Consider the following 14076-nt stretch of genomic DNA (forward strand, 5'->3'; position numbering starts at 1 on the left):
ATGGTTTTGACTAGGTCCTGTAGACTGAGATGTGTTTACTAAAAGCACCAATATCATTTCCACTCTCATTATGGCTCTGGTGGTGCTGCACTGCTGGCGACACAGACACTTGTTGCTGCTGACATTCTTAACTCTTTGAACCATTTTAACTTTGTTAACTTGTGTTTTTCTATTACTTTTTACTTTTTCTATCTGCTTTTTTCTTAAGCTGATATATCAGACTGATTTGACTGACTAATTTTAGCAGTGAAATGCCACAATGATGATACTCATACAGCTCTTCATTGGATTGTTAATCATCACGCACCTGGGGTCAGTCTGCTATTCGCACACAATGGCGAGCAGCGACCCAATTATGGCATACACAAGAGAGGATCTGCTTCAGCTCCATTCGGCTGACTACGATATACCAGCAGACCTTCCAGACTGTTTGAGAGCACGGATGGTGGTGAACAGAGGCCGGCAGAAAAGAGGGCACAGAGGCAGCATCAGGCAGCGTTTTCGACGACGTGGAAGCAGACCTCCATTACCTGCAATAATCCTGAGCAATGTCAGATCGTTACAACAAAAGATGGATGAACTACGCACTAAAGCTAGAGCCTGCTTTGAGTATCGGGACGCGGGTCTCCTGGTACTTACTGAAACTTGGCTTCGTCCTGAGATCCCCAGCTCGCTGACAGAGGTACAAGGTTTTTCTCTCATTCGAGCTGATACATCAGCCAACCTCAGGGAAGAGCAGAGGAGGTGGCATCTGCATGTTTGAAAATGAGCGATGGTGCAGTCATATAACAGTGAAATCCATGGTATGTAATCCAGATGTTGAACTCTTATATTTGAGTTTGAGACCTTTTTATCTCCCAAGAGAATTCAGGAACATTTTGATCGGTGTTGTTTATGTTCCACCTTCGGCCAAGGCAGCAATGCAGTCATTCAGAAATACTGTTTCTATTTTTGATGACTTACAGAAAGTGAATGATTTAAATGACTTTTATCTGTGATTTGAGAAACATGGGTATATCTCTGAGAATAGTATTGGTGTAATGGAGTCTCTTCCAGATATCAGCAAAGATAAGTTATTGATTGATCCGAAAGAGATATATTTCAATTTTAAACATATCTGTTTAAAGAAATTGGCAGGCCCGGATGGAATTTATCCCCATATTGTTAAGTGTTGTGCAGTTGAATTGACTTCAACTTGGCTTCCTATATTTCAACAATCTTTGGACTCAATTGTTCCCAGTTTGTGGAAAAGAACATTGATCATACCTGTTCCTAAGATAGCTAGGCCTTTAGAGAACAATGATTTTAGGCCAGTTGCATTAACATCTGTGATAATGAAATGTTTTGAAAAGTGTATTGTATCTATGTTAAAAGCAGAGGTTGCTAGTAATCTAGACCCCTTACAGTTTGCCAGACAAGGGAGAGGAACTGGAGATGCTATTAACAGCATTATGCACTTGATTTTGAAGCATTTAGAAGATCCTAAAACTTATGCTCGGTTACGGTTTATTGATTTTAGCTCTGCTTTTAACACGATTCAACCTCATTTGTTAATTGATAAGATGAAGCAGCCGAGTGTAAACCCATCAGAGGTGGGTAGAGTACCCAAAAACTGTACTCAAGTAAAAGTAAAAGTAATAGTCTGAATAGTTACTTGAGTAAGAGTAAAAAAGTATCGGATAAAAAAACTACTAAAGTAGTTAGTTACTAGTTACTTTGGAACATATACTGAATATAGTATATTTTTATTTAGATATATAGATATTTAGATAAAATTTTATATATATACACATACATACATATATATATATATATATATACACACACACACACTGCCGTTCAAAATACTTTTAATGTTTTTTTTAATGTAATTTATTTCAGTGATGCAAATCAGAATTTTTATCAGCCTGATTTATTATCAATGCTGTTCTTTTTTAGCTTTCTATTCATAAAAGAACCCTGAATAAAATGTCACAGGTTCCAAAAAATATTAAGCAGTAAAACTGTTCCCTGTTGAAACCAAAACCAAAATATGGTATGTTTTGAAGCATGGGATGCTGGTTTGAGCTGATTTGAGCTGGTCCGACCAGCTCAAGACCAGCACATGACCAGCATAAACCAGCATCCCAGCTTCAAAACATTCCTAACCAGCATATGCTGTTTATTTATTTATTTATTTTTTCAACAACACTGGTAATAAATCAATATATCTGAATGATTTCTGAAGATAATATGACTCTGAAAACTGGAGTAACAGCTGATACAAATTCTGATTTGCATCACTGAGTTAAATTAAATTATATTTTAAAGTTTAATTATGTATTATAAATGTATATAAGTTAACCTCTGACACGGAGAAGAGTGAAAACTCCTCACATGACCGCTACAGAACATCTGAACATATCGAAACAAATGCACATTAACGGATCTTCTTCCGTCTGTTCTGCAAAATGTACACAAATGTAGCCTTTATTTCTGCAAGCGTAAATATTGTGAAAATATCAATACTTATTGTGTCTGGGCAAGGCATTCCTCCTGGAAATAACGCGGGTTTGGCAGGTGTTTATTTCATACTCTGTGACAGCTTATTTAATGAATAAATTATACATTGTATTTAATGTGTAAGGTACATGTACAACAAACTGGTAATGTCATAGTGGTATCGTGTATTGTAATCGAATCTATACCTGTGAAACACACGCGGTGTTCATCTAATAAAGATCTTCATAGCTAGCAAACCATAGCCTTTGCAGATTTGCTTTCAACTGACTGTTGATCCAGAGCCACGTCTTCAACGCTCTTGATGTTACAACGACTCAGCGCGTGCTGCAGGGAACTGAACGAATCATTCAAACTGATTCGCGAATCGATTCACTGGTCTGCCAACTGGTTTGATCAAGCCTTCGAACAGAATTGACTCAAAAGAATGAATTATTGACGAATGGGCATCGCTCATTGCCCAGAAAAAAAGTAGACGGCGCGCTTGGAATAAATTGAAGGATTTTTAACTTGTATTGCATTAAGAAGTAACGAGAGGAGCGTCGCCCACAGTAACGAAGTAAAAGTACCGTTTTTTCACAAAAAATGTACTTGAGTAAAAGTACCCATTTTTAAATATACTCTAAAAGTATTAGTTACCCAAAAAATGTACTCAAGTAAATGTAACTCGTTACTACCCACCTCTGAAACCCATGTATTATTAAGTGGTACTATTCTTTTTTTTTAGCAGATAGAACTCAGTGTGTAAAGGTAAACAATCTTCTTTCACATCACAAGAGCAGTAGTACAGGTGTTCCACAAGGCTGCGTCAGTTCACCTATTCACCTATTATAATATTCAGATGACACAGCCATACTAAGTCTACTCTATGTGCATGATAATATTAGCACTATTTACCAGTCAGAAATAAGTCAGATTGTTGACTGGTGTGATAAAAATGAGCTAACAATAAATACAAAGAAAACGGAAGAGATTGTATTTGACCCAAAATATAGGTGACCATCGTCAAGTGGTTATACATGACCATCAAATTATCCAGTCACAGACCTATAAGTATTTGGGCGTTTACATCGATAGTTCACTTACATGGAAAACACACATTGAATGGGTTTGCTCTCGCCTACAACAGAGATTGTATTTCTTACGTAGGTTACGTCTCTATGGAGTAAACAAGAATCTTATGCTGCTGTTTTATAAAGTATTGTCAGCACAGTTTAAATCTAAGGTGATGCACCTGTTATTGACAGCATGGAGAATTGTCGGGCATGATGAACATTTTAACCTTCAAGATTTATATGAGGAATGTGTTCTTAATCAGGTAGAGAGGATCCTTTGTGATCAAACTCATTTCTTGTATTTACAATATGAACTACTTCCTTCTGGTAGTAGAAGATATAGAATTCCAATGTGTAAGTTAAATCGATATAAGAATTCTTTTGTACCTGTATCGGTGCGTTTGTATAACAAGAGTTTATCTTTATTTTATTTTGAGTTTATCTTTTTTTATCATTGTTCTTATTGTTAATATTATTTGTTTATTGCATGTCTGCAGCAACATGTAGTCCACAACAATTTTCCTCTTGAGGACAATAAAGTATACTACTACTACTACTACTGTATGTGAAACTTAGCATATTTAGCTGAGCAATGATCCATCGCTGTGACAAGGCGGGATTTTATACGTTCCCATAGCAATTTAGAAGTGACTGAATCGAAAGGGAACGCTTCCGGTTACTCGCTTAACCTCGGTTCCCTGAGATGAGGGAACGAGACATTGCTCTTATTGCCGTGTCACATAGCTCAGGATCTTAGAATAGGCTTGTTTGAGATGAGCAAAATCTGCGCAGAACCGATCACCGGTGATCGCCGCGAGGTGCATGCCGGTTAGAAAAGTGTCCCTAATTGGGAATATTCCCAAATACTATGACAGTGCGATCTCTGTGTGAGATAAGTGATTGTTGTCATATTTTCTATAAAAATCTAAAATACATGTTTGAATTAAAATAAAAATGGATGATAAATACGCCTTTCGTATGGAATTAAATAGCAAGCACTTTGAGTGTCTTGTTCATGTTTATATTCATATAAAAGCAACAGAACTGAAATTATATCATGTTTATCAGCAGCACAGCATATGAGTGAGAATAGCGCGATATCTGCCTTTGATCTCGTAGTATCTGTTCCACTTCGAGAGGGCAGAACTGTCTGTCTTGACTGCTCTTATTTCACTCCTCCCCTCACTGCAGCCGCATACTCTCACCTACATTTCAGGCAAGGCGAGGCGCATCTCAAACAAGCCTAATGTCTCGTTCCCTCATCTCAGGGAACAGAGGTTATGCGAGTAACTGAAAGCGTTTTCGCTGCGTTCACCCCTCATCACACCACAGGTTTCCTCCAGTGAAAATTAAGCACATATGAATGCATATACTTTATAAAATGCTCATGTTGCCATTTTCATTTGAATATATATACATACACTGTATTGCCAAAAGTATTGGGTCACCCCCTTCTAATGAACAGGTTTGACTACTTTAGTAATTTCCATGAGTACAAATCTTAATGTTTAAGCATATAATGTTATTCTAGGGAATTGTGTGCTTCTAATTTTAAAGCAACAGTTTGGACAGGACCCTTTTCTATTCTAACATGACAATGCCTCTGTGTATAAGGCAAGGTTCAAAAAGAAATGATTGATTTAATCATTGTGGAAGAACTTGACTGGTCTGTAGAAAGCCAAGTCCTAATCCAAGCTGAACACCTCTGGTGTGACTTTAAATGCAGATCTTGAGCCAAAAACTCTTTACCAAACACCAATGACTTGTACATACACTATATGGACAAACGTGTTGGGACACCCCCTTCTTTAGAACAGAAAAAGGCACTTCCAAAACTGTGGCAACAAAGATGGAAATATAATTCATGCATTTAAAAATTGTATTTCCATCTCTGTTGCAACAGTTTTGGAAGTGTCTAAAATGACTCTACCCATATGTACAAGTCATTGGTGTTCGGAAAATAATTTTTGGCTCAAGATCTGCATTTAAAGTCACATCAGAGGTGTTCAGGACTTGGCTTTCTGCAGACCAGTCATGTTCTTCCACACTGAACTAAATCAATCATTTCTTTTTGAAGCCTTATACACAGAGGAATTGTCATGTTAGAATAGAAAAGGGTCCTGTCCAAACTGTTGCTTTAAAATTAGAAGCACACAATTCCCTAGAATATCATTATATGCTTAAGCATTAAGATTTGTACATACTTGCATTCATACTTGCTATACATCCAATTTAATGCATTAGATGCAGATTTGTTCTGCTTGTTTGTCATTGAGTGAACAGGGTCACTGCTGCAGAGCTGTGAAGTCTAACATATGATATGTAGAGAACATCATGTAGCAAAAACAAAGCATTATCAGGCGTACATTCACTTTGAAAGGACTCAAGCACTGACGGTAGTGCTTTATCACTTTACTGAGCTAATGAGAAAAACAGACAAACCCTAATGGTTTTGGCGATTCCCACACTTGAAGCTGGAATAAAGGCATTGCGCTCTGCATGAAAAGATAACCTCCTAAATCTTGTAAAATGCTAAATGCTAGAAACAGAGGAAAACTCGATGTCTCTTTTTTAATTCCCTTCTCTTGGAGACAGATGCTGATTTATAAACCGCATTAGAGGGCAGTTGAGACCCTTTAAAAGCAGTAAAAGCTGCCAAATGATGTACAGATATACTGTATATACTACCGTTCAAAAGTTTGGGATCAATATGATTAAAAAAACAAAAAAAAAACTTTTCATCATGAATGCATTAAATTGATCAGACATGACAGTAAAGACATTTATAATGTTACACAAGATTTTTATTTCAAATAAATTCTGTTCTTTTGAACTTTCTATTCAAAGAATCCTGATGTATCCTAACGTAAAAAATTATCAATTTCCACAAGAATATGAAGCAGCTCAACTGTTTTCAACATGGATAATAATAAGAAATGTTCCTTGAGCAGCAAATCAGCAAATTAGAATGACTTCTGAAGGATCATGAATCCTGAAGACTGGAGTAATGAATTCAGCTTTGAATATAGCACAATATTACCGTTTTTTAAAATGTATCAAATAAATGTAGCCTGGTGTGCATAAGAGACTTCTTTCAATAACATTTAAAAAAAAAACTTTCTGATCTTAAACTTCCGAATTATTGTATATACCCAACACAACTAAACTGTAAAGTTTAGAACAGCTTTATGGGCACTTATGAAATCATTAAAATAAACTCTTTTTGTGTGTTGCATATCTCAAACTAAACTCTTTTATGGTTTAAATGGGGTTTCTGGATGTTCCAGGATCAACTTTCAAAAGTTATTTATTTGTGGCTGAAACTGTGAACAGGCACATGCATCACCCAACGCTTTCCATCCAAGATAAACCTTGGCCCGAGAAAGACCCCAGTCAGCCAATTCTTTTTTTTTTTATATATATATAAAGTAAGCTGTTTAAAACCAATATTAAATGTCCCTATCGTCTAAATCAGCAGTTCTCAGCTGGCTTTGCTTCAGGACACTGATTCTACATTTGACCCAATATGCAATATGCAGGACCAAAGTTAATAATTGTACAAAAAAAGTTGACAATTTAAATAATATGAAAATATAAATAATAAAATCCTGGAAATAAACACCACAATATATTAAAATTATGATGAACATTTTCCTCACCTTTTCAAGAATTTGAAAACATTTATTTTGCTATCCTAAATCAACTATGTATGGCTATATTTTTGTTTTGCATTTACCATTAAATTTTTCCCTTAATGTCTCTGATCCAATGGTTTTTAATTTAATAGTTTTGTTAAATTTACATACCTGCAAAAAAATTAAATCAAATAAATACTTTTTGGACTCACTTCTGAGCTTGCATTGCAGATGAATATGCTTATACTCAAAACACAATTTTCCATCTCACAGCACAAACATAAGAGTAAATGTGTGGAACAGCATGTGGAAACAAATGGTTCTGAATTATGTTTATCTTTGGTCTTGAGGGTGGACACACGGCTGGTCTGTGTTCATTTTCTCTCCTGTCCAGGACAAATAGTGTCTGCAGGGATTAAGGTTAAGCCAAAAACCCACAAGTTATCATATTCATCTCATTGAAATTTCAAAGGGCTGAGATCTACAAAAAAAAAAGAAAAGTAATTGTGACTACGCTGACAGATGGGAGGTCAGGAATGAGCCTGTGTTGGTAGCATGTTGTTATTTCACATCTCTTAGAGATCAGCTTTAAATCCTGTAGAGTAGCTGGGTGAAACTCAGGATGGGTTCAATTTAATCTGTGTGATTCTCTGATTCAGTACAGTCAGGCCACTAACGGCATGAATTAAAACTGCTTGATGAAAGTGAGACAGATTAGGAAGCCAAAACAATGGTGCATATCAATTTGGGAGAAAAAAATACTAGAAAATAGTATCTGTATTTTGGAACTAACGTTGCACTAAGCAAAATAATTTTGGAACTACAAATAATATGAAAAGCATTCTTTCTCCCTTTTAAAAATCAATATGCATATTTAATTTGCCATCGTCAACTATGCATTACTATGTAGCATTTTTTCCCCCATTATCTGCAACTCAGCGTTTTCTTTTTTTAATAGAAATATTTTTTGTTAAACCATTTATATCAGTAATAAACAATGCTCACACATATGAGTCATACAAAATAGCGTGTAAAATGCACAGGAGACTCTGATTACTCTACCTACCTTCTGGAACAAACTTACATTTGCAGCAGTGTTGGAATGAAGCGAATGATTCCAGAAAGACTAAAGGTCTGGTTCATTTCATGAGCAAGTGCAACTAAAAGAAACTGTCGCCACATCCTCCCTCTCACAGTGTTTATTAATCTCAGATAGCAGAAAGAAACTTCTCTCCTCCGCCAAATAAAAGGAATGGGAAATATTGCCATGGACACATGGGAGTGCAGCTGGCACAGATTGTCAGGATCATTGACCTGAGAAAGAATCTCAATTCAAGTCAGACCGAGCTCCTTTAGATACTCCTTTGATGGATTAACAGCCTGATGTTCAAACCTCCACGAGCACAGCAGCTGATGAAGCAATACAGAGCATCGAGACTCAGACAAGGTTGTTAGTTGATCTAGACCAGGGGTCACCAGACACGGTCCTGGAGGGCCGGTGTCTTGCAGAGTTTAGCTCCAACCCTAATCAAACACGTCCTTTGCCGGTCCCATCCCCTCTCTCTCCACCCAATGCTTTCCTGTCTGCTCTCTACTGTCCTATCCAACAAAGGCATAAAAGCTCATAACGACAACTTAAAAAACCATCATGTCGGACAAAGTTGAAGTTGGAGGAGAAAATGAGTTGGAGTTTTTCGCCCTATCCTACCTTTTTGAACCGAAGTACACAGACAAAGAACTAACCGCACATGACTTTTCCAACATGATTACGTAATGCGTGAAGTTGTGGAGTCGCATTGCAGAGCTAATGAAAGATGAGTGTTTGTAGTTATAATTATACATATTATACATATATACATAATTTTTTTAAGAAAATGACTGATCGTTTTGCTAGATAAGACCCTTATTCCTCAGCTGGGATCATGTAGAGCCATTTGAGGCTGCAATTTGGACCTTCAACCCACTGGCCACCGTTCAAGTCCACTATATAGTGAAAAATCCTGGAATGTTTTCTTCAAAACTTTCCTCAATTTCTTTTCGACTGAAGAAAGAAAGACATGAATATCTTGGATGACATGGTGGTGAGTAAATTATCAGGAAATGTTTATTCTGGAAGTGAACTAACCCTTTAAAGGTGCCATAGAATGCATTGCTGCAATATTTTAAATTGTTCTCTGATATCTACATAGAAGGTATGTGGCTTAGGTAAGGGCAAACATTCTCCAGAAACGGTTTTACATGTGCATTTACAACCCTAGCATTTCTCCCTAGAATGAAATGGTCTGTTATTGGCTTATTTGGAAGGGTCATGAATAATAATGTTCAGCTCTGCTCTGATTGGCTGTTTCACAGTGCGGCTCATTTCAGTAGCTCACACAGGAAACAGGGAAAATATATATTTCAATACCTTCTCTCGCAGTTATATTGTGGGGTAATTATACTGTATATAAAATGCGGGCATCAGGGAGCCACTATTAATATGCGGGGCATTGAAACTGCAATTTCAAATGCTTTTTACTTTCACTTTCGCTTTCGAGATTTGCGATCGCATGTGCTCCGTTTATACTATGAAGCGGCAGTACTTACCACACATTTTACAAGATCAGATGCTTAGCCGCTTTTCCACTATCGGGTCGAACGGTTCTCTTTGCTTAAACGTTCCGTTCCATGCCGATCCGGGCCAGTCAGCACGGATACGGTTTCGTTTTCCACTGCGGGGCTGATAACGGATCTCTTTGGAATGCAATTCAAATGCGTCAGTCATTGCCATGGTAACACAAGTGTTTACATATGATATGAGGTGTAAATAACCACCGCGTTATGGAGGATGATCAGAAATTTCTTTAGATTTTATTACTAATTTGTGTTTACATTGCTCAAAATAGCGCGCTTGGCAAGCTACGAAGAAACTAGCAGCCAGGAAACAGACAAGTGACAGATCCTGAGTGGCGACGTCACGCACACGCACTCTACCAGCACGGCTCAGCACGGTTGTCTAACCGTGCCGAGAATGGTTTGTAATCGCGCCGTACCAGGCTCACGTGGAAAAACAACTGGAACCGTACCTGACCGTTCTTAGAACCGTTCGGCCCGATAGTGGAAAAGCGGCTATTGTCAGTGGTGCTCAGGATCTGTAAATCATTCGCCATCATCCTCAGTCATCTCTCTTTACTCTGTTTATGTGGTAAGTGAAATCTTATGTACTGCAATGTAACAGGCTACCGCTAGCAAGGAGCTAACCATGTCCCTTTAGTGACTCGCGTTATTTTATTAGAACGCGTTATTTGCTTTCCATGCCTTTCTGAATACAGACACCAACCCATCCCTGCACTTCACATCCCTTAAACAGCCTGGAACATAACATTTTTTCCATGATCTGCCATTTTCGCTGTTGTCCTCGCTTGTTTCTTCACAATACCTGCAGAACTTCTGATGGTTTGGCTGGCCTAGAACATGGGTGTGTATATGCAAATGTTGGGGGCGTAACTATTAGTGATCCTGACTGTTACGTCACAGTCTGTGTTATGTTCTGATTTGCCTATTTTTCAGTGGTCTTTTTTTATTCACGAGATTTACATAAGGAGGAGGAAACAATGGTGTTTGAGGCTCACGGTATGTCATTTCCATGTACAGAACTCTTATTATTCAACTATGCCAAGGTAAATACAGTTTTCCATTCTATGGCACCTTTAATTTACTCACTCTCAGGCCATCCAAGCTGTAGGTGACTTTCTTTCTTCAGTAGAACAGATAAGAAGATTTTTAGCTGAAACCGTGGTCCTTCATGATCCATAATATGCAAGTCAGCTGAACTCAGAATTAATACCCTTGTCTCATGACGATATATAGATATATATAGATATAGGACATCACTCCAAACCATTTGTCTATGGATTACAGGTAATAATGCTGCAATGTTCAGTTTCTTGCACAGACCAATTATTTAGCTTCTTAAGTCCTCAATATATCGTCAGGAGCCATGGGTATTAAATTTATGTTGCCTGATATGCTTTTAACTCCGCCATTGCCTTTCCCAAGCCCAGATGCGAAAGGAGGAGGGTTGGGCGTCAGGCTAGCAACCCGTCCCTGTAAAAAACAAATCTGCTACAGAAATGACGAGAGAAAATACATAGAATAAAATTGGATGCAGGACCTCGGACCTAATATGAAGGTGTTTGATCAAACCCATTGTTGAGTCCAGCGCCTCATGACGGATACGACATTTACTGCAAAGACCACCACCCAAATGGGAACTTGGAACGGAGGCACACTTCATCAAAGCGGCTGATTAAATCAGTTATTTAAGGAATTTGATCAACATCGATTGGATTTGCTGGGCATTAGTGAAGTTCGTTGGACAGGGAGTGGTGAAATGACAAGCGATGGAAAGAAGATTTTGTACTCCTGTAACGACAAAAAACATCTGCAGGGTTGGACTGGTCCTCGTGAAACAAGTAATACATGCTTTGGTTGGGTGGAAGCCAGTTTGCGATCGGATCATCATGTCCCTGTAGGATTGTGATCGGATCATCATGTCCCTGTAGTTTTGCATCGGCCCATATACAGACAACAGTCATTCAGGTTTACGCACCAACTGAGGAAGCAAATGATGCTGAAAAGGATGAGTTCTATGATGTGCTACAGACCGTGATTGATGAAATACCGAGACATGATCTCAAAATCGTTATTAGCAACATGAATGCCCAGTTCAGCCACGACTGCCAGAGTTTCAAAGACATAACTTGCCCTTTCGCATCCTCGAAATGCCTGTCGGATAATGGTGAACGGTTGATGTCGTTTTGCATATGTAGCAAACAACATATATATTTGTGTAGGAAATACCTTTTTCCAACATAAGTTGATACACAAGATGACATGGCGCTCGCCAAATGGACTCACATTTAATGAGATTGACCATTTTTGCATTAGTCGACATTGGAAGACAGCTTTGGATGACGTGAGGGTCTTCCACGCAGCAGATGTGGGTTCAGATCATTTCTTATGTCCGTATAAATTTCAAGCTCAAACTGCGACGACATGAAAGAAGATTTGAAACTGTCCAACCATTTGCAACTGAAAAGTTTAAATACCAAAACATTGCAGATGTCTTCAACTTTCCAATCGATTCCAGGCTTTAGCTGATGTGGCAGAGATACAGTCGAAATAGCATGACTTGAAGGAAACATTGACCACCTGTGCACAAAAAAGTGATTGGCCGAAGTAGAGGAAGGTGGAAGGAAGAATGGATCCAGGATAGATCAAGGGGCCCTGATTGACCTAAGGAAGAAGGCCAAAAAGAAACGGGATCAAGCCCAAGAGTTTGAGGATAAGAAAATGGCATCACGTGCATATGCTGACCTTGACCGGGCTGTGAAACAGAGCTGTAGGCGAGATAAGAAAGACTGGTTGGAGAAGAAATGCAAAGAAGCCCAGGTGGCTGCGGATCGAAATGATCCCCGCACCTTGTACCGAATCGCTAAAGACCTATCGGGAGCCTGGAGGAGTTCCTCCGTTCCAATCAAAGACAAAAATGGAAGGTTGCTCCTTACCAGGGAGGAACAGAATGACAGATGGGTTGAATACTTACGAGAAACATTAAATCAGCCGCTTCCCTTAAACACCTATGACTTTGGTCAGGAGGAAGCGCCGGAGGAGCTAGACGTGTTACAAGGTAATACATTAGCAGAAGAAGTCCAAAATGCCATTAAGATGCAGAAATCAAATAAGGCAGCTGGTTTGGATAAAATTCATGCAGAACCTCTGAAGAATGGTGGTCCCATTGTAGTAGCGAAGCTAGCTAATAGATCTCATTAATGTGTGTTGGCGAATGCATGCTGTTCCTGAAGACTGGAAAAAGGGTACCATCATTAAATTACCAAAGAAAGGGAATAAAATGGAATGTCCAAACTGGCATGGCATAACCCTTCTGTCAGTACGGGAAAAGTGTTTTCCACAGTTCTCCAAACATGATTGCAGGCAGCCATTGACAAACGCCTCCGAGAAGAACAGGCTGGCTTCCGGAAAGGAGGCTCATGTAGCGAGCAAATATTCACTTTACGTAACATCATTGAATAATGCCTGGAGTATAAGCATCCACTTTCCATCAATTTTATCGATTTCAGGAAAGCCTTTGATAGTGTCCATCGTGAATCCTTATGGAATATTTTACAACTGTATGGCATGCCAAAGAAATTCATAGCTGTCTTCCAGTCCTTGTATAACAATTCCAGCTGCTGTGTCAGGACAGATACAGGTCACACTGACTTTTTTGCCATTGAGACTGGTGTCAAACAAGGATGCATCTTCGCGCCATTCCTATTCATGGTGGCCCTTGATTTTGTTATGAGGAAGGCTATGGATGGCAAGGCCAAATGCAGGCATTGATTGGGATGGACAGAACCGCCTCACTGATCTCAATTTTGCAGATGATATTGCTCTGCTTGCTGAAAACGGTTACCATTTACAAGAAATAACATCAAGCTTACATAAAGCAGCAGCGAAGGTCAGATTACCCATTAGTGCCGAAAAGTCCAAAGTCATGCATACTTTGCTCAAGCTGATATGCCAAGGATTAAGGTTAATGAATGCAACATTAAGCACTATTGAACAAGATTGAGATGCAGAGATAGACGTCAAATGCCGGATTGGCAATGTATCAACAGTCTTTCAACAAATGTGCAAAATCTGGTCATCTACATCGATCTCACTTAACATCAAACTTCGCTTATATGCATCTATCATCCTTCCGATGGCAACTTATGCAGCAGAAACATGGAAGGCATCAGCTAGTATTTCTCACAAGGTAGATGACTTCCATCAGGGCTGCCTATGAAGAATACTGCACATTTGATACTACAACCACATTACTAATGAGGAAGACCTGCGAT

The 14076-nt window shown here is 38.6% G+C and overlaps 1 pseudogene; it reads left to right on the forward strand.

Annotated features, from left to right (window-relative positions):
- Positions 1-11396: 11396 nt before the first annotated feature.
- On the forward strand, positions 11397-13003 carry LOC131543660 (uncharacterized; annotated as a pseudogene).
- Positions 13004-14076: the final 1073 nt, after the last annotated feature.

Source organism: Onychostoma macrolepis, chromosome 01 (genome assembly GCF_012432095.1).
Source record: "Onychostoma macrolepis isolate SWU-2019 chromosome 01, ASM1243209v1, whole genome shotgun sequence".
Lineage (NCBI taxonomy): Eukaryota > Metazoa > Chordata > Actinopteri > Cypriniformes > Cyprinidae > Onychostoma > Onychostoma macrolepis.